The sequence below is a fragment of the Linepithema humile genome, chromosome 3 (genome assembly GCF_040581485.1).
Source record: "Linepithema humile isolate Giens D197 chromosome 3, Lhum_UNIL_v1.0, whole genome shotgun sequence".
NCBI classification, from domain to species: Eukaryota; Metazoa; Arthropoda; class Insecta; order Hymenoptera; family Formicidae; genus Linepithema; species Linepithema humile.
The window spans coordinates 12,867,218-12,887,872 of record NC_090130.1 but is presented as its reverse complement, the minus strand read 5'-3'; the positions used below and the strand labels follow the sequence as shown (position 1 = coordinate 12,887,872).

At 31.5% G+C, this 20,655-nt stretch overlaps 4 long non-coding RNA genes across 9 annotated transcripts; 2 read left to right on the top strand and 2 right to left on the bottom strand.

Annotated features, from left to right (window-relative positions):
* Positions 1-2,499: 2,499 nt before the first annotated feature.
* Positions 2,500-4,254, bottom strand: LOC136998355 (uncharacterized). The gene is made up of 3 exons (XR_010888913.1): positions 3,997-4,254; positions 3,798-3,894; positions 2,500-3,664 (listed from the first exon to the last, which is right to left on the bottom strand). It is a non-coding gene; the product is annotated as an uncharacterized lncRNA (long non-coding RNA).
* An 849-nt stretch (positions 4,255-5,103) lies between these two features.
* LOC136998353 (uncharacterized) lies at positions 5,104-16,405 on the bottom strand. 3 transcript variants are annotated; one of them, XR_010888910.1, is made up of 6 exons: positions 15,685-16,403; positions 10,809-10,976; positions 7,722-7,929; positions 7,234-7,537; positions 5,960-6,067; positions 5,104-5,870 (listed from the first exon to the last, which is right to left on the bottom strand). It is a non-coding gene; the product is annotated as an uncharacterized lncRNA (long non-coding RNA). The 3 variants fall into 3 exon arrangements; XR_010888908.1 differs by having other exon boundaries at positions 5,104-6,067; positions 15,685-16,405; XR_010888909.1 differs by lacking the exon at positions 10,809-10,976 and having other exon boundaries at positions 5,104-6,067; positions 15,685-16,400.
* Positions 10,876-13,686, top strand: LOC136998356 (uncharacterized). Of its 3 annotated transcripts, none has more exons than XR_010888916.1 (3): positions 10,876-10,960; positions 11,331-11,584; positions 11,673-13,686. It is a non-coding gene; the product is annotated as an uncharacterized lncRNA (long non-coding RNA). The 3 variants fall into 3 exon arrangements; XR_010888915.1 differs by lacking the exon at positions 10,876-10,960 and having other exon boundaries at positions 11,005-11,584; positions 11,673-12,170; positions 12,546-13,685; XR_010888914.1 differs by lacking the exon at positions 10,876-10,960 and having other exon boundaries at positions 11,007-11,584; positions 11,673-11,868; positions 11,957-13,686.
* A 975-nt stretch (positions 16,406-17,380) lies between the features above and the next one.
* On the top strand, positions 17,381-18,783 carry LOC136998354 (uncharacterized). Of its 2 annotated transcripts, XR_010888912.1 has the most exons (4): positions 17,381-18,055; positions 18,123-18,309; positions 18,383-18,531; positions 18,674-18,783. It is a non-coding gene; the product is annotated as an uncharacterized lncRNA (long non-coding RNA). The 2 variants fall into 2 exon arrangements; XR_010888911.1 differs by lacking the exon at positions 18,674-18,783 and having other exon boundaries at positions 17,382-18,055; positions 18,383-18,624.
* Positions 18,784-20,655: the final 1,872 nt, after the last annotated feature.

The following is a 20,655-nucleotide window of genomic DNA, read 5'->3' as shown; positions in this document are numbered from 1 at the left end:
CGATGTCCCTGAGCGCCGGAAAATTCAGCGCATCGATTGGGGAACTTTTGCTCTTCATAACGCCGAAAGTACGACACCCTCCACATTTTGCCAAAGGAACTTTCGTCTCAGAACAACGTCAGGAGTCTACCCTGAACCGGTTATTCGGTAAGTCTGGGACACCCTGTATATACTTTATTAAAGTGGATGACATTCTACAGATTTTGGTTTTTCTTGCTGCTTTTTTCTTTGCAATGATATGGGCTTCCGTTTTATGGGATCAGATGTTTGTTGTGTTTCGTTTATCTTTATTGGAAAATGTGTCAACTATAATTTCATTATCATCATCTGAAGTTTCTTGTGTTTCCATATTTTTGTTTATTACGTTGGAAATAGTATCGCGTTCCTTTAAGACAGCGCTCAGAATTAGTTGCACATTTCGGGCCGATTTCCGAGACAACGCCTCCTGTTCCCCCACTACCGCTCGGCCGCTGGTGGCCGAGCCGCCGATAGCTCTGGCTCTGGCTTTCGATTTCCCGAAAGATGCCTCAACAACCCAGCCTATTTCTTATATAAAACGCTCCTGCGCCAGAGCTATCGGCGGCTCGGCCGCCAGCGGCCGAGCGGTAGTGGGAGAACAGGAAGCGTCGTCTCCAGTGTTCTGATTAGGGACCGGTTGTATGCGCATGTGCGGTAATGGAGATCCAGTGCCGTTATATGTTGTGTGTTGACCGTATGGCGGGACGTTTTGACATGAGGAGGTTAAGTGACTACAAATAAGGTAAGATTTATTTATTTACAAGCATGGAATCTACGGAGCCAGTAGCTAAAAAACCAAGAAATAGAAAATTTCAATCAATTTCAAAAAATTTTGAAATATTTTAAATGTAGGGGGGTAACGGTGCCTTGTTTAACTTGTATGAGACACTGTACTGACGCCGTATTGCCGCACATGCGCATACAACCGGTCCCTAATCGGAACACTGGTCGTCTCGGGAATCGGCCCGAAATGTGCAACTAATTCCGAGCGCTGCTTTAAGAAATTATTCAAAAAGTTTAATTGGTCTTCGTATTTGTATTTATTAATTTTTTTAGCAGATTGGCCACTTGTTACTTTTTTTTTTAAAAGATTTTCGAAAATTATTTTTTATGTTACTCCATCGAGTCTTACAGATACTGACTAAAAAAAATTTTAAGAATAATGTAGGGACTTGATAAAAACGACAGCGAAATAACTAATAAAAGTATAAGTATATTTGGAAATAATTACAAGTATGTGTTCACTGGCCGACGGACGAACGAGAAATCTGTCTCCGTGGCTCGCATCGGCGGTCAGCCTCATGCTTTTTGCTAAGTCATTTAGCTCGTCTTTCGTATCGAGAGGCGTTTATTGTTTATCAACTGCCTTATATCGGCAAATGTTTTGAAACGCCGATGTCTCGCTCGACCTAACCGTCTCGTTTTCTAACATTCGCAAATGTAATATTTTACTTCTACACTCGGCCGTCCTGCCATTGTAATCTGACCTTAGATTTCGTCTTGGCTGTCGGAATCCTCGAGAGAATCGACTGTTCCTAACCAGGGCTTTATACAATCGGCAGCCGTCGAGGTTTCGGATGGTCCCTCGTGATCACCTATCCTTTTTACCACATATTTATCGTTACGCAATGCTTGAGAATTATTTGATAGGGCCCTAGAAATTTAGCGGCGCATTTCAAGCCTGGACCTAATTGAGTTTTAATCGCTACTAAATCATCTTCGCGGTACTGTCTCGCTTCTTTCCAACGCATTTCTTATCATAAATTCGTTTATTTTCAAATAGATATAGTGGTAGGAGGATCTCAAGCCCAAGTAGATTGTATTTCTTGATATATATTTTTTTATTAAACCAATGTTTGAACAAACGTTTTGGCTGATCATTCAACTATCTTCAGTGTTTCTTTTTATCTGTACTTAAAACTATGTAGATTTAATTCACCATTATTAAGGTCTTTACTGGTGAAGTCACTTATGTGATTGTGAGAAATTGTAGTTGCGGTGTTAATCACAAGTCACCATGTTCTCAACAGATCTCAAGAAATACAATCTACTTGGGCTTGAGATCCTCCTACCACTATATCTATTTGAAAATTACAAGCCTAAACTTCAAGTTTATTCGTTTATTTTCTTCTAGTGTGCGTATTATACATTTTCGCGTTTGTTCTCTCAACTCATCTCGATTTTCTTGGAATATTGCTTCCCATTCGCCTTCGATCAATTCTTTTATCTCAGATCGTCTTTTAATCTCATATGTGTACCGAACATTAGTTGAAATGGAGTTTTACTTGTACTTCGATTCGATACCGCATTTAGATATTGTTGCGTTCGATCTAAATATTTATACCATTCCTCCGGCCGAAGCGCTGTCAATTTTGTCAGTATCGGTATCAAGGTTCGATTTATTCTTTCTACTTGGCCGTTTCCTCGCGGAACGCCCGTGGTAATAAGTATGTTTAATATTTTCCTTTTGACAATATTCACGAAATTTGTTTGATGTAAAAGCAATTCCCCTGTCCAAGATAATTCTTTTTGGATTTCCAAAAATAACGGCCAATTTATTCAATTTATCTAAAACTTCTGCCGAGCTAGTTGATCGCGTCCCGAATAACCACACAAATTTTGAAAATGCATCTACGACTACAAAAATATATGTATATCTTTTTTTAGTTGAAGGAAGTGGCCCAAGATGATCAGTATGATAAGTTTTGAGAGGCACATCACCTTTAGGTATAGGATTTAAATAGCCATTTAGCCTGCCTGCTTTCTTATTTGCTAAAATGCAATTCACACAATTTCGAATAATTTTTTCGATTGTCTTACGCATGTTGGGAAACCAATAATTTCGTTTCATAAGCGCTTCTGTTTTTTCGACCGCAAAATGCCCATTTTCATGAACACACTGTGCTATTTGAGATTGTAAGCATTTCGGCACTACCAATTGTATATCGCTGTCGTTTTCTTTGAATAGTAGTCCGCCTCTCACAACATATCCGTCGCATTGTCGCGTGTCCGCTAGCAAGTAAATATTTTGTAAGTTCGCATCCTCTCGTTGAGCCTTTCGAATTCTGGCTATAACGCTTTCTTCCGACTCATCTATTAGCATACTACATGGAAGGGCCTGCACAGCACATAATATTGCTGCAATATTGCTAAAATATTGCAATATTGCGATAATATTACGAAGATATATTGCAGTAATATTGCACTAATATTGATGCAATATATAATGTCCGCAAAAATTTATCACAGTAATATTGCTGCAATGTCTCTGTAATATTTTTGCAATATCATAATAATATTGTTGCTATGGCCTCATAATATTTATATAATATCATAACAATATTGTTGCTATGTCTCCGTAATATTTGTATAATATTACAGTGATATTACTACCATGTCTCTGCAATATTCCTGCAATATCACAATAATATTGCTGCAATGTATGCACATAATATATATATAATTATTTAATAAATATAAACAATTTCTTTATATTTATTTATTAATTCTTTAATAAACATAATAGCTTATTACATAATATTATTATATAGTATATATCGTATACGACAAAAATAAAAATATGTGTTTAAAATTATTATTTTTTACTTAATTATTTTTGATCAGCTCTGCTTTTTCCTTCTTAGCTCTGAAAAGAAAAAAAGAATCAAAAATGTATAAAACACATGCATAGGTGGTATTACACGTCAAGTAACCACTCTTGTTATAATTTTGACACATTTAACAGTTCACAGTCGTTAAAATGTATAACTGTATAATACCTGTTTCTCGATAAGCGAACAGGTGCATTTGCTAGCCACTTGCCCATTTGTTTATGAATGTAATCTTCTTTACTATTTTTGCTGGCCATTATTGCTTCTGTAAAATACAATATTGATGTTACAAATGAAAATGTTTCCCATATATTATTAAACAGAATCGTAAGTGAAGATTTCAAATAGATCAAAAACGGATACTTGCCAATAATGCACGAAGCTATTTTAAAATCCAGTAAGGTCTTTTTCTTTTGTTTACCCCGCATACTGAAATCTGATGCCAACTCATTTGTGAAAACTTTGGCCATAATATTGTTTGTTAAATCTTCTACATTTTTTCCTCCTCGTTTCATAAGTGCGTCTAGCTGCAAAAATTATTTCTTGTTAAAAATGTTATTTTAGAATTTTCTGTTGTAGTTAAAATTTATTATATGAGAAAAATTAAGCTCATAAACGTTCAATGCTTACAATGAATGTTTTATCTCAATTTTAAAATGTGTAATTTATTAATGACAAAAAATTTAACAATAATTTATTTGCAAAAGAAAATACTGTGCTTTACAATCGTTATCATCATACAAATGTTTTAAAAAAAGCCATAGAATCTATAAAGTGCTGAGGGAATATTTTGAGGATCGTACGTGATATATACTTATAAGAAATTCCAGAAATATCTTTGAATTTCGCAATAAGTTAGTGTATGTGCATATACATCATGCACGTTAATACAGATCCATGAAGTTGTTCACGCAATATAATAATTGAATATACTTTCGTATCATGTGCTTTTCAAGCTTTATATGCAGTTACTGTATTTTGCAATTGAGCAGCTTAGGAGTACGCGAAATACAGTTTTTCGTTTCCAAACACGTAACCAAAAGTAAACATATACAATACAAACGTTTATTATAACGTGATAATCAACTCATTCATATCAAATAAATAAACTTGTTTAAAAAATGAAAATTAATATTTTTTACGTTGTATTAATCATTATTGTCATTACAAAAGTGTAGCCTCTACGTCACATGCCCGTTAATTCAAAATTCTTAATTTTTATCGCGTTTATTGTTTTATAGCATCAAAACTGATTCTCCTTCTAAGTTTAAAATTTGATATTACAAAAGCGTTCAATCGCTTTTATTGTAAATATATATTACAAACGCTTACTATAATAGCACAATCCAAGTTAAATCAAAGTTTATGTAATTCTACATTCTTCTAAATTTTTATCCGTGTAACACATACAATGATGATACAACTGAAGCTAGCAGACAATTTCCAGCAAGCGCAATAGGAATTCTCAACAAAATTTGAATCTAAAATCGATCTCTTAATTTTGTGCGGTATAACACATTTCATTGCATGAAATTTTCTTACGCACTTTTTAAAGCGTTTCCGAGATATTCTGAATAGATTTAAAAAATGTTCAATTGTATAAAAACCTACTGCTTAATTTCCGTTTGCCTGCTATTCCCCTGCTAGTCCCTAGTATTCATTTTATGAAACTTGTTTTACACATTTTTTGAAGTGTCTTCGAGATATCGCGAATAAAATTAAAAAAGATTATTTTGTTTGAAAAATCAAACATTTTTTGCAATTTATACGGAATATCTCATCATCTTTAACTGCAGATATTTATATAACAAGATAATAAAAAATATTTTTTAAAAATTTTCTTGTACATCAAGAGTACTAAAATATATTTAAGAAAGTTTGAAAACGTTAAGTAAGTGTTTGTTTTACCAAAAAAAAAAATTAAAAAAATAAAAAAAATAAAAAGAGTAAAAAAAAGCACCAAAAATAGAATCAAATAACTTTAAAAAACCGTACAATGAATGAAATTTATATTTACCATCGCATTCTTGAAATCTTCTGTTTTCAATTGCTCCTCCAGTAAATCTAAGTCATTAGCATCTTTTAAAGGAATGAAGCTATTAATATTGTTGGCGATCTCAAATTGCCTTTTAGCGTTGGGCTCATGTTCATTCTTTTTCTCATCATCACGAATATGTTTCCACATGCGCCCCAAATCAGCTAAAATGGCGTTGTTCTTTTTCACATTTTCTTCGAGTAGTCCTACATGTACGTAAATAAATGTTAACACATATAAATAAATATTGTTAGATTAATATAATAGAATAATAGAAATGTAATGTATCATTTACTAATAATATAATTAAGTTTTTTGTCCAATGTTGTCCCGTACTGCTTCTTGGCATTCGTACATTTTCCAGTGGAATTTTTCGCCGCAGTTTGTGTGACAACGTGCGTTTCTGTAATAGCTATTATTTCTCAACAGGTAATTTTATGAAACATAAAATATAACAACATTATAAATAAAGAGGAACGTGATTTTTTCAAATTGAAAACGGATAAATCAATCGCGTTACAATAATTACATATTAAAAAGTATCAAATACGAAGATTATATACCAAATTTCATATAAATGTGTAAGAGGCAAAAATAATTGGTCAAAATAGAAGCGTCGAAAATTGTAAATAAGTCTTAATTTTGCGGATAGGCTTTTAGCTAGAATGATTAGCGTGAGTGCGAGACGAACGGAGAAAGTTCTTCGAAATTAGGCAGGGAATTGTGAGAAATCTCGAACCGTTAAGTAATGCAGATTAGATTGCAGATCGCGAGTAAAACATGGAGAGATATTCTAGATTCGAGTAGGAATCGTGTGGAAAAGAAATCTCGTGTTGTAGAAAATATATATATCAGACCAATTCTGTCGCCGCGCTTTTAGCCTAAATAAATTGATATTTTTAAAATTATTTGTTAAATTTTGCCCTCAACATCTTGCGTCAGAGTTTATATCGAATAAAATTAATTCAGAAGATTCAAATTACCTTTATAAACTGTTTTTTGCATATCTATTACTTTTCCATGTTTAGATCTAATGTGAAAATGCGCATCTTTCTATGTCTAACTAATGAGCGGTGCGCAAATAATTGTACGGTGTCCAAGTGAAAGCCACACAAAAATTAATTTGCGGTACTATTAAAATTACTGTAATCTTACAACCTTATTTTATTTGTAACAATTTGGAAATGTTCGAAATTCTTCATTCATGCAAAACTTTGTTTTAGTAATTACAATAAACGTTGACACCAAATTGTATGAAGATCTGATAAAAACTCAGGCACATTAACATTTTTTAACAATTAAAACATAAAAATAAACAATTTTTAGAAAAATTCACTTTTATAAAATGCTGTACATTTATTTCTATGGGAAGTTTATCCTTTAAAATGCGATTTTTCGTAGACAAAAAATTAAAATCACTACGTACTGTTTTTTTCTACTTTCAATAAGATTTAAGATACGTAAAACAATAGTAAAAAGAATCGATTTTTTAATGAAAAATCACTTTGGTTCCCCCTTAATTACATATCAACAATAGTGTTATTTACAAGTAAAGAACAATAAACTTACCAGGATTAAATACTTGTTCAAAAATGGATACATTCTCATTAGTATCTGTATTTTCCATCTTTTCACTCGAAGATTGCACAATACGTGACATGTTTGTAGGTAATTTATTCAACAATTTCTTGTTTGCAGACGGTGCATTTTTTTCATTTACTTCAGGTATTATCGTCGTCTTCACTGTTCGATTCTGATGAGACTTTCCTTCGCCTGCTTCTTTCATGTCTGCTTCTTTTTAACATTTCGTCATCGTCGCAATCGGACACGATCAACGCCAGTTTTACCTTTTCTTTCGCACTTGCCAAATCATCTAAAATGAAATATATTAGAGTAAAATTTTATATTTATAAGATGCCACAAGCATTATAAAATTCTTTTTATAATTTTTCTTAATCGCGATGATTTTTATTACTATAGAATTTCCAATGTTCCAACACTTCTTTAATATACGTAATAAATATGTTTATAAAATACAATAATAAATGCTACTTTACCGACTGCTTTTCCAAAACATGCTCGTATTGGCAATTCTAGCCAGCCACGTCCGACGTCCTCGTTATCTCTAATCGCTTCTTCAATTTCATCATTTTTATATGGTGGCCATTTGCAGACGCTTTTTTTAATATCTACCCATTTAGTTGGAACCGCCATTATTCCGTCATCGAATTCCACAACTTTATACATATTGATTTATCTGATACTCTGTAATTATTTCAAATATTTTACATTGAAATATAAAACTCTACAAATGTCGTACTATAATGAAATTACAAAATAAAAATAAAAATAACACTGGTCGACAAAATCGAACTGCGAATGCGAATACATTTTTATCGTACTTTTCGTCATTGAATCTAAATCCCGTACGCTAATGTAGCAGAGCTTAATTGAAAAGATACAGTTGTAACTATGGAAGTGCCCGTACATTTTTTATATTTTTTGATTTTTAAAGTTATATTATTTTATATTTCCAATTTATTTTATATTTTATTTTTCATTATTGATTAGTGTAATGAATGGAATGATTCGGATAATAACAATCAGATGCGTAGAAATATGTAAGCATATATGTATAATTTCTAGAATAATTATCTTTTGTGAAGTACTGCACATCGTACGTACATTGAAAGCACAACTTGTAAAATGTGATTTGTTTTAAAACAAATCAAATTATTTTGAATTTATTCCACATGCTGAAAAATTCAAAAACTATAAAACAAAAAATATTTACTAACGGAATTTATTACGAATAATCACTTCAGTTCTTAATATACAACACTACGCTAAACAAAATTGTTTTCTTCTGTTACACAGGTTTGAATGAGGATTGGGAACAATGACAGAACATGTTCAAAAGGTTTGCCCACTTTTGAGGCTTAAAAATCATAGATATCTTAAATAGGCATTTTAAAGGAAAAAAGATTCAATTAAATTGAAAATCTGTTACAATAAAAAACCTTTATTAATTGCACAACTTTTTCTTTATGTCAAAGTTTTTTTATATTGTTAAACTTACACCGCTGTGTGAAGGATCGGAAAAACGATTAATTTATTACGTTGATATGGCAACTTCATTAATTTCAAATAAATCCTATCACATGGCCAAGATTTAATTTGTTCACTTTTTTCAATCATTGTTATGCCGAGCTCTCCTGACTCTGTAGGATCTGAATATATATTACCAATCGGAATTAATTGCAAGCCAATAATGTATGTTACATTGTTAGATACCGCAAAATTGACAGCTTCGATCATGGTTCCATCGTTCAATAGACAGTAGCAGTTCTGTTTATTATCACAATTCAGAGAAAATAAATTTTTATGCATTATTTTGTATTGTTTTGTATAACTTTTAACGTTATCAAAAGGACCATCATGGTGGTGCTTTTCCAAATTATAAAGATTTGACTTTCTTACATCACTGGAAGTTATTGCACCATACTCCGAAAGCCTACGAGCAATTTGTTGTAATGGTTTCTCGGACTTTCTAATTAGTTTTGTCAAAACACCAAGGAAATTTTCAAACGGAAAGGCACTGAAGCCATCTACAGATCCGTACTGCCTGACATCAGCTGCGAGATGCAGCAAATTATGTATATTATGACTGACATATTTTTCTCCATATAATATTTCGAAGTTTTCAACAAACTTTTTTAGAAGTTCTTCCGCGTACGTAACATTAGCAACATCAGCACGAGTAAGGATTGGACTGGCTAGGATTGTTATTGCGACATGTAACGTTAAAAAGTGTTCATACAGAGCTGGTTGAAGTTTGGAACGTTCCTGGAACGATTTTTTAAAAATGATTTGTCGCTCTTGTCCTTTTGCAGGGAGGAAGTTTTGAGACCCACAAACAAAGTACAAAAGAGACCGATCCGATACATGCGTCGGAAGACACCCTTATACCCGAAAAACCATCCCCAAAATCACTTAAACCATTCTAGCCAAGCTAAAAATGACTTGTCGCTCTTTTCCTTCTGCATGGAGAAAGTTCCAAAGCCCTCACACGACATGCAAAAGAGACCGATTCGATACATGCGTCGGAAGACACCCTTATACTCAAAAAACCACCCCAGAGCGTCTAAAAAATCCTCGCCAAACAAAAAATAACTTGTCGCTCTTTTCCTTTAGCATAGAAAAAGTTCTGAGGCCCTCACATAACATACATAACAGACCGATCCGATACATGCGTCGGAAGACACCCTTATACCCGAAAAACCACCCCCAAAATCACTTAAACAATTCTAGCCAAGCTAAAAATAAATTGTCGCTCTTTTCCTTCTGCACGGAGAAAGTTCCGAGGCCCTCACACAACATGCAAAAAAGACCGATTTGATACATGCGTCGGAAGACACCCTTATACCCGAAAAACCACCCCCAAAATCACTTAAACCATTCTAGCCAAGCTAAAAATGACTTGTCGCTCTTCTCCTTTTGCATAGAGGAAGTTCTAAGGCTCTCACATGACATGCAAAAGTGACTAAACCGATACATGCGTCGGAAGACATTCTTTTATCCGAAAAACCACCCCCAAAATCAATTAAACGATTCTCCTCAAGCTAAAAATAATTTGTCGCTCTTCTCCTTTTGCATAGGGGAAGTTCTGAAGCCCTCACACGACATGCAAAAGAGACCAAACCGATACATGCGTCGGAAGACACTCTTTTACCCGAAAAACCACCCCCAAAATCACTTAAACAATTCTAGCCATGTTAAAAATGATTTATCGCTCTTTTCCTTCTGCCCGGAAAAAGTTCCGAGGCCCTCACGCGACATGCAAAAGAGACCGATTTGATACATGCGTCGGAAACACCTTTACACTCAAAAAACCACTCCAGAGTCTAAAAAATTCTTGCTTAGCAAAAAATAACTTGTCGCTTTTCTCCTTTTGCATAGAGGAAGTTCTAATTGTATATTAAATTGTACGTCAGTAAGTAATGCGAGGAAAAGAAAAATACGAAACCTAAAATATTCAAACGACCCGCCTTACTCGATTAAAAACGCTTGGCTTTTTAGCATTTATAGTTCGTAGCATTTGTCGCAGGCTGGGGAAGTGACAGAAAATATAGTATGCTACGCACACAGACGCGTGTGCACACGGACGCGGTTCTCGCATCCGTAGCGCCCGCATGGTGGGGGCCGTTCTCTTGATGTTGCTTTGTTGCAGGATGCGTGATCTTGCAGCACTGGGCATGTCCCTGCGGCGTGAACGTCGGTTTGAGCATTATACCAGGTAACATTTTTCTTATCTGTAATTATTCGAAAACTTTTTCAATGCGGACTGTTGAGCTGGTTTATGCATTAAAATTTAAAATATATATGCATTGTGAAGCAGATTTGAGTGCGAATTAGAATAGTAAGTTTGTTTCTCGCAACTACGTATTGCATCATGCTCTTAAAGCACGTGGCGCAGAAACGTGCTTTTCTTATATTGTTATTATATTCTTGTTTTAAATACTGGATTGTTTTTTGTTTTTTTATAAAAGTACGAAGTACATTTAAGATTGTCCGAAATAGTTTATTTATTGTTAAAAGAATTTGTATAAATTTTTAATACCTATAACATGGTTATGTTAATTAGGAAATTTTTATTTACAATTTAGGTTTTTCCAATGATCATAATGAAGGTGTACATAATTGATGCAAGGAAGAAGATATTTATTTTATTACTTCATTTTATATACATATACCTCATTTAATTCATAAATTTTATTTTGCGTATATCTCATTTAACATGAAAAACCTGTGCAACAATGATATATAAATTGCATTTGGGTGATCTAAACATACTGTATTAAATTTTTTTGAAGCCACATTTCATGCATTCAATGTTGACATGTATTACACATCAGAAAAGGTAAGTTGCAATTGTTGAAGCAGTAATTACCAATTTCTCTCATACATTTTGATTTCTTTTATTCTATCTTCTTTGCATGTTGTTTCAGATTCTGTTTAATTTTATAAAAAATGTACAAAGTGCTTCCTCATAAACTTTATTTTGCGTATATCTTATTTAACATGAAAAACCTGTGCAACAATGATATATAAATTGCATTTGGGTGATCTAAACTTACTGCATTAAATTTTTTTGAAGCCACATTTCATGTATTCAATGTTGACATGTATTACACATCAGAAAAGGTAAGTTGCAATTGTTGAAGCAGTAATTACCAATTTCTCTCATACATTTTGATTTCTTTTATTCTATCTTCTTTGCATGTTGTTTCAGATTCTGTTTAATTTTATAAAAAATGTACAAAGTGCTTTCTTATAAACTTTATTTTGTGTATATCTCATTCAATATGAAAAACCTGTGCGACAATGATATATAAATTGCATTTGGGTGATCTAAACTTTAGATCAAGCATTAAAGCCAAGCATTAAATTTTTTTGAAGCCACATTTCATGCATTTAGTGTTGACATGTATTATACATCAGAAAAGGTAAGTTGCAATTGTTGAAGCAGTAATTACCAATTTTTTTCATACATTTTGATTTCTTTTATTTTATTTTCTTTGCATTTGTGCAATTTATGAAACAATTTATAACTTTTGTAACGAGATACTAATTCAAATAACTTTTAACTTTAGTCAAAGATTTTTTAATTTAAAGAAAAAATTAAGTTGAAATTATTTGAAATAGATATGTATAAATTGAGAAACATATTTGTAGAAATTTTTAATATCAAGGAAATTGTGGTGTTAATTTTAAAATTGTTTTCATTTACAAATAAAGTATTTTTGCTGTTTGTAAGGAACTTTGAATGTGTATATAATTGATGCTAGGATGTAAAAATATTCGTTATATTTTTGTTTCAGATTGTTTTTAATTTTATTGAAAATAGCACGAAGTGCTTTCTCGTTACTGCCATTTTACATTTATTTCATTCAAGATGAAAAATCTGTGCTACACAAGAAGCATCTACACTCTGCATTTGGATGTTCTCAATTTATCGCGTCATTACATTTATTTTCGAGTCACACTTGAAGCATTCGATGTCAACGCATGTTACACAGTACTAAAGATATTGTGCTATCCCTAAAGTAATATTGTCAAATTTCTTTCATGCATCTAAATGACGTTAAGTCTAGGAACTTTCAAGGTATATATAATTGATGGTAGAATGTGAAAATATTTTTAACATTTTTATTACATTTGTGTTTTATATCCTGGATTGTTATAATTTCCATACAAAGATAATGGTTTCTATAAGATGTACTGTTTTTTTTAGTAATACGATTGAATTTTTTGAAGTTACATGCAAAAAGTTTTAAGAACAGCATTTAAACTAAAATTGTTGTTTTTTTTTATTATAGGATATTTAATATGCCGTCAACCATACATCATTTAGTTACTTTTTTTTACACTAATATCTGTATTGTCCTTGCTTGGGCTCTTCTGACCTTATATTTTCTCTCATAAAACTTGTAAATGTTTATTTACAAATAAAACAAAACAAAAACTAAAAAATAAATCTTTCTCATATTATTATGCCAGCTTCTCTCAAAAACTAAAATTGTTTTAAAAAATGAAAGGTTATATTATACGAATATGCGCTGAATTATAATAAAACATACTTTTGAAACGCAGATTAGTTACTTCTTGCATGGTAGAAATATATAAAAAGACGCAAATGATAAAAAACATGAAATTAAATATTATAAACATTATAAAATTAAATTCTTATTATCTGTGAAAAATAAAATTAATGTATTTTTTTTAATGAGAAGTATTTCTGAAAAAATATAGTTTTAAGGATAAAAATGATTAAAATGTGGCATAAAACAAAAGAAGTACCACTTTACAATAGCGATATTGTTTTATTTTGTTGCCGATGTTTAGCATTTTAGCCTCTATTACATTTTGTAGCATTAATACTTGCTTTTCTGTGAAAAAAATTTTTTTTGTCTTACAATACAGAAGAAATACTAAAACTATATACATATATACCTATCACGTAAACTTGTTTAGAAAGCGTATCTGAACATAATATCGGCCACATACTTTTCCCCGAGGATTTTCCTACTGTTGCTCCATCGATATTTATAAACAAATCAATATTCTTATCTGTACAACCTATTTCTTCACGTTCTTTTGCTACAGCTAAAACAACTTTCGCAAGACCATTATGCCAGTATTCTCCTTTACCCATTGAATGCACTTTCGTAATTCTAGGGGTCTTGAGGAGACTCCTGCAATCTGCAGGAAAATTTTCAGACGTGTGCTTTCTGAAAATGCGGAGAAGTGCATTGACGGAGTTGGCCGAGGGCTTAAATTCCTTTATCCATCTAATGAAAGCTGTTAAGAATGTCTCTGTATCTGACTCTTCAGTAATGTTTGATTAAAAGTCCAATAATTCGCTTCTATTAAATTCGATTAATGATTCCTCCGACGATTCGTCGTTACTTATATTAGACGCCGAATAATCATTAATATTAATTGTACTATCGATTGCATCATCAAGGAATCCGTCTGTCGCGGTTAAACATTGGGCGATGGAATCGTTATTACGATTGGAATTTGCATCATAAGGAAGTGCTTCTTGTACAGTCATTAAGTTTTGTCTGATATCTTCATTTTCAAAAAAAGACTCTTGTTTAGATGGAAAATGTTAATCTATGTTTTCGTCATCTCTATGAAATAATGCTTGTTCAAAAATTCTGCGTAAATCAGATGCGGTTTGTTGTTGAATTAAACGGCGTTTGTGCCGATCAGAATATAAACGACTAGGTTTCTGAATGCGATAACCATAACCTGCGAAAGAGTGTACTCCTTATTTTATTCAACTTTTTATTTACTTCTTTATTGCAATTATAATGAAAAAACGTTTAAATGTGTGAAACAATTAAAACAATTAAAATTAATGATAATAATCAAAGCAATTGCGAATTACAAAATATTATATTTGAAAGAATAAATGATGCATGAATGCATTGTTGGTTCATTGATTTTCACACTACATTAATTTTTTGGTAACATGAAATTAGTTTTCATACATTTTGAAATCTGTATCTTTTCAATTAAATGTACTTTGATTGCTTTAAAAGAATAATAGCGATATTCAAAATTGTTAATGTATCTTCATTTTTAAGTTCTTGGTATATTGTGGCATGTCTGTAGGGAAAGGGAGAAGAAGAAGTAGTAGTCTAATCATAAACATTTTAGGAAACAGTCAAAAATAAATATTTGTAGTTAACAAAAGATGCCTCGTTGCGATTTTTTCATAATTTTTTCAAACAATTTTCAATATTTTACTGTTTTTTCTAACTGAAGACTACTTCTTCCAAAATCCTGGAAAAAATCAACAAACTTTTTAATTATAATCTTTACAACTAATCAAAATTTTAGCCTCCGAGCAAAATCAACACAATACAAAATCCTCTTAAATAGTTAAAAATTTTTAGAAAAATGTCATTTTAAATAAAAAAAATTTAAAGAAAGATGCTATATATATAATATAGATAGAAATCTAAACAAGTCTATATTCCTGGCGAGTTCTAGTGCTAAAAAACTTACTAAAGATAAATTGAAGACATTCCAAAAGTCATATAAAAAATTATATATCGATTAATCGTGCTTTTATTGTGGCTGCATTATTTCATTATACATTGTCTATATTAACGATTTCTATTTTATTATTTTCTTTGTTGTACTTAATATACTATTGTAAGAGGATATGTAACATAAGTGAAAAATCTAGCAATAACATTGAAATAAAATCATTCCAAAGAACAATGCAGAAAAAACAAGAAATGAATGGAAGAGAAAGTATTTATTTATTAGGTGTTTCTAAAAATTACGATATTCTATTATCTACTGTAATATAAATATATCAATCTACTATATTATCTTGATTAAAAAACAGGTAACTCTTCTAACCTCCATCATCCTTCTAACCTCCTTTAACTTTACATCACTATAATCTTATTCAATTACCTATTTTCTATCTTAACTTACCTCTGTCACTAAAATTCACACGATGAAGGCTCGACCAGAACGACAGGCGCAGCAATACGATTATCTTTTCGTCCGACTTCTTTTCGTCTCATCAGCCTTTGTGACTCTCGTGATCGAATCACGCACGTAAACACACATACACACACACACATGGAAGTATTCGCATGCTAGCTTGGTCGATTGCTGCGCAGGCGCGCCCCGCATGGAATATAAGATATATAGTTACCGCGTTCAACAAAACAACTGCTAAATTGTCATCTTGTCGATATAACATAAAGGCGAAAAATATCTAGCAATATCCCTATAAGCGCACAATATTTTTAAAATATATAAATATTGTTGCGGAACGAATAGTACTGCGTCAATTCCCTGATAGCACAGAAGGTTTCGATTATATTGCAGAGATATAACAGAGATATAACAAAGTCTCTGTTATGTCTCTGCAACATAACGCAACATAACCGAAACCTTCTGTGCTATCACGGTTGGCATTCGTGATCCGCAATAAATAAGAACACAATTTAACAAAGAACACAAACTCAAGCGAATACAAAGAACGTTTAGTCAAATCTGAAAAAATATTGAGCTCTGTTGAAACACGTACAGATTGTGTGTAACGAAGAGAGCGAATATAAGTCATGCTTAAGACAATCTTGAATATTAAGAACGGACTGTGAATACTGCCCTTAATGTTGATTTGTTGGTTCTAAAAATAAGAGCCAATCACATTTGATTGCTACTAAGCGGTTTGTTCTGGGCATCAATCATGTTTTCTAAAAATTACTTTGATTCCCTGTAGAACACTTCCATTGTAATATTGTAGTAATGTTGCAATATTTCAAAAATATATCTTTCTGTAATATTGTTGAAATATTACTATAATATGACGGTATGATATATCTCACTGTAATATTGGAGTGATATTGCAGCAATATCACGATGTGAATATCTCGCTATAATTTTACTGCAATATCGCTATAATATTACAGTGTGATATATCACACTTTAATATTGCTGCAATACCATTACAATATTACGGTATGATATATCTCACTGTAATATTGTTGAAATATCACTATAATATTACATTGTGATACATCAGACTGTAATATTGCTGCAATACCATTACAATATTACAAAATCGTTATAATATTACTGCGATATTACAATATTGCTGTAATATTGCTGCAATATTACGTGCTGTGCGGGGGGGTATCGGCTTAGCGCATCTATATGTATCCCCATACAGCACACAAACGTTGAATCAATATCTAAAAAACGTAGAATTGTAACATTATGAATGTTTCAGCAACGTTGCAAAATATAGATTCAATGTTGAAAAAATATTGAAGAAATGTCTAATGTCCGCTGAATTGCAATGTCTGCAAGACAAGAAACATTAATTCAATATTGATTCAACATTTATTCAATGCAGAATTTATATATATTATGCATTATAATAATGTTTTGAAAAATTGAACGAAATAAATGTTTAAAATTAATTTTTATTTAAATATATATATATATGTATGTCAATCAGCTATTTTACCGACACCAAAAACTTCCATATATTATTGTATACATTAGAGTACATTGATCGTCTGACGTATACATCAACAATAGTTTTAAGACACAACATGCTAGAAAGTATGTATGAAGAATTAACTATAGATAGACTATTTTGACAACAGTACAAAATTATGTACTATGATATATTATTTGTTTAGTACGGCGACATTGTTATTTTATACGAAATTATTTTATCGGTTATTTTGACGACAATTCTATATATTTAATTTTTTAATGTATTAAATAATAAATATGTGAGCTCAGGATATCTGTCATATATGCAATGTAGAAAAACGCAATGTTAAAGTAGCTTTATTATTTATATATAAGTTTTGTACTTTTGCGTTTTTTGTACGGTATGCTTTTGGTAAACAATTAATCATTGTACTGTATTTTGTCAAAAAATCTTTCACAACGTCGTGACATACATGAAGTTTTACTTGCAAGAAGATACAGAATTATTAATTGTTTACAGACGGAATAGCACACGAAAAACAGAAATACATATTTATATAAATAATAAAGATATTTCACATTGCGTTTCTCTATATTGTATACTACATGTCAGATATCCTAACCTCACGCATATCACTGTGTTTTCTATTATGGCGATTTATTATCAAGCATATCTATAAGTTCCCTGAATTTTGTTCCTTCGATAAAATGACATTGAGTAAACACTTTCGTGTTGACATAAAGGAGCTTGATTTTAGCAAAATGGAGCAAGTTTTTAGGTGTATGTAATTAGATACGTTATAATTACCAGCAAGTACATTTTTGTGATAAGATTTATAATACAAGAGTACGTAAAGTATATGCAACATATGCTTAAGAGTATTTCAGCAATTAACCAATTTCTTTTTTTTCAGTGATGAGATCTTTATAGCTTTGCTAGAAATAATGCATTTCTGTGTCTATGCAACATGTATTAGTGCTGGAAAACTTGCTGCGCTGCCTATGCAACTGCAATATAAGATCGTATTTTTCAAAATTGTGTTTTCTGATTATTCACTGAACCTAAAGAAATACTGAATGCCGATTATGACAATTATTCTGGTAAGATTGCTGTACGAATGAGATCTTGTTGCGTTACATATTTGTATTATATGTTGTTTATTTTACTTTTAAGGAGGTGAAAGTAATATTGTTGTGCTTTGTAAGTGGATCCATAAGTCTTCCAAATCTTGTTCTTCCGAAGAAGTGAGATTGAATAAGTATCTCTTTGTGTTAACTTAAAGGAACATGGTTATTTTAATAACACGAAACAAGTTCTTAAGTGTACGTCATAAAGTACATTATAATTAGAAGCAAGTGTTTTTTTTATTGTTAAATTGTTTATAATAAACAAGTATATATAGAATATACACAACATATATGCCTAATAATATTCCAATCATTAATCAATCTTTTTTATTTTCAGTGTTGAGATCTCTACAGTTTTCTCAAAATAATGCATTTGTGTAATTATTTATGCAACACATACTAATATACTAGGAAGATTACGCAAATACAATATAAGATAGAGGAAAAGTTTTCGATGTATTTTTTGCATGGCCCATGAATGTAACCAAATCAGCAACATCGTTATCAGTGGAAACTAATTTAATAACAATAAGTTGCCACGCGTTTCCGTAACCGTGTAAATTTGCTGCGTAAAATTGATTAATTTCCATTGTATTCCTTTGCAAATTTGCTCAATTAAAATACAGGCTTTTTATCTTTTTGTTACAACCACGTAATTCAAAGACGTACAGGTTTTTTTGTGGCACTATGGCTTTTCTACAAAATTGTAAAATTATATTAATACATTTAAGCAGTTTATTTGTCAATAACATAGAAACGGTACATTCAATTATATGCAAAAAACAAGAGTACAAAATAATACATAAATAATAATTATGTTTCAAAATTTCGAGCATCTCTCTTTCTCTCTCTCTCTCTCTCTCTCTCTCTCTCTCTCTCTCTCTCTCTCTCTCTCTCTCTCTCTCTCTCTACCTTTGTCTTTCATTTAGGGCCACTTTTTCCAACGTCGGTTAACTTTAACCGACTGGTAACTTTTCAGAATAGCCAACTTAAAACTCGAAACTTGTATATACATATACATATACAAGTTTCGAGTTTTCAGTTGGCTATTCTGAAAAGTTACCAGTCGGTTAAAGTTAACCGACGTTGGAAAAAGTGGCCCTTACTCTTACACGCAGTCCGGCCAAGTCTACAATTGATGTCGTAAGCTTTAAGTCGACAGAAACTGACCAATCACAGACGAATGAGTAGAGAATAATCTGTGATGATTCGTCAACTTCTTATAGCTTAAGGATTACTATACCTATTGTATGTCCGATCTCTTCGTAACAGATTTCATAATTTCGTATAATATCACTGCCGTGTAACAAATTATTATTTCTTTTACAGAAAAAAATAAAATTAAAATTATCCAGAAAAGCGAAATGATCTTAACAATGACCCGATAATTAATTAATCTCTTTTGTTTACAGACATAAAACTTTCATATTATTGTGATTGCATAAGATGAACCAGTAAAAATTAACTATTTATTAACTATGGCTGCGTTCCGAAATTCACTGCCAGTACTGATAATATACAGTTTACGTGACGTTTATTGTAGATTTTCAGTACTGGCAGTGAATTTCGGAATGCAGCCATAGTTAATAAATAGTTAATTTTTACTGGTTTATCTTATGCAATCACAATGATATAAAAGTTTTATGTCTGTCAATAAAAGAGATTAAATAATTATCGGGACATTGTTAAGATAATTTCGCTCTTCTGGATAATTTTTATTTAAATCTTTTTCTGTAAAAGAAATAATAATTTGTTACACGGCAGTGATATACAAAATTATGAAATCTGTTACAAAGAGATCGGATGTACAATAGGTATAGTAATCCTTAAACCGTAAGAAATTGACGAATCATCACAGACTATTCTCTACTCATTCGTCGGTGATTGGTCAATTTTTGTCGACTTCAAGCTTACGACATCAATTGTATACTTAGCCGGACTGCTTGCAAGAGTATATGAACGATAGAGGGAATTTAACATATGTTTGTTTTTTCTTTCCAAATAAATCATTTCACATATTATGTATGGTTTTTCATTAGTTATGTTTTGCACTATTTCTTTTAAGATTTCTTTTGAGATTGTTTTATTATCTGTGAAAGTAAAATAAGATGAATTTGTTTTAATGTTTTTAAAACTTTCCAGTTGAATTATGTATTATGTAGTGAGTACATGCAGCGAACACTAACTAACAATAACATAACATCAATGTTATAACTTTCCACACAATAATATATTAGTAACGTACAAAACATATTATATTGCAGTAATGTTGAGTGGGAAATTATAATATTGATGTTATGTTATTGTTTGTTAGTGTTT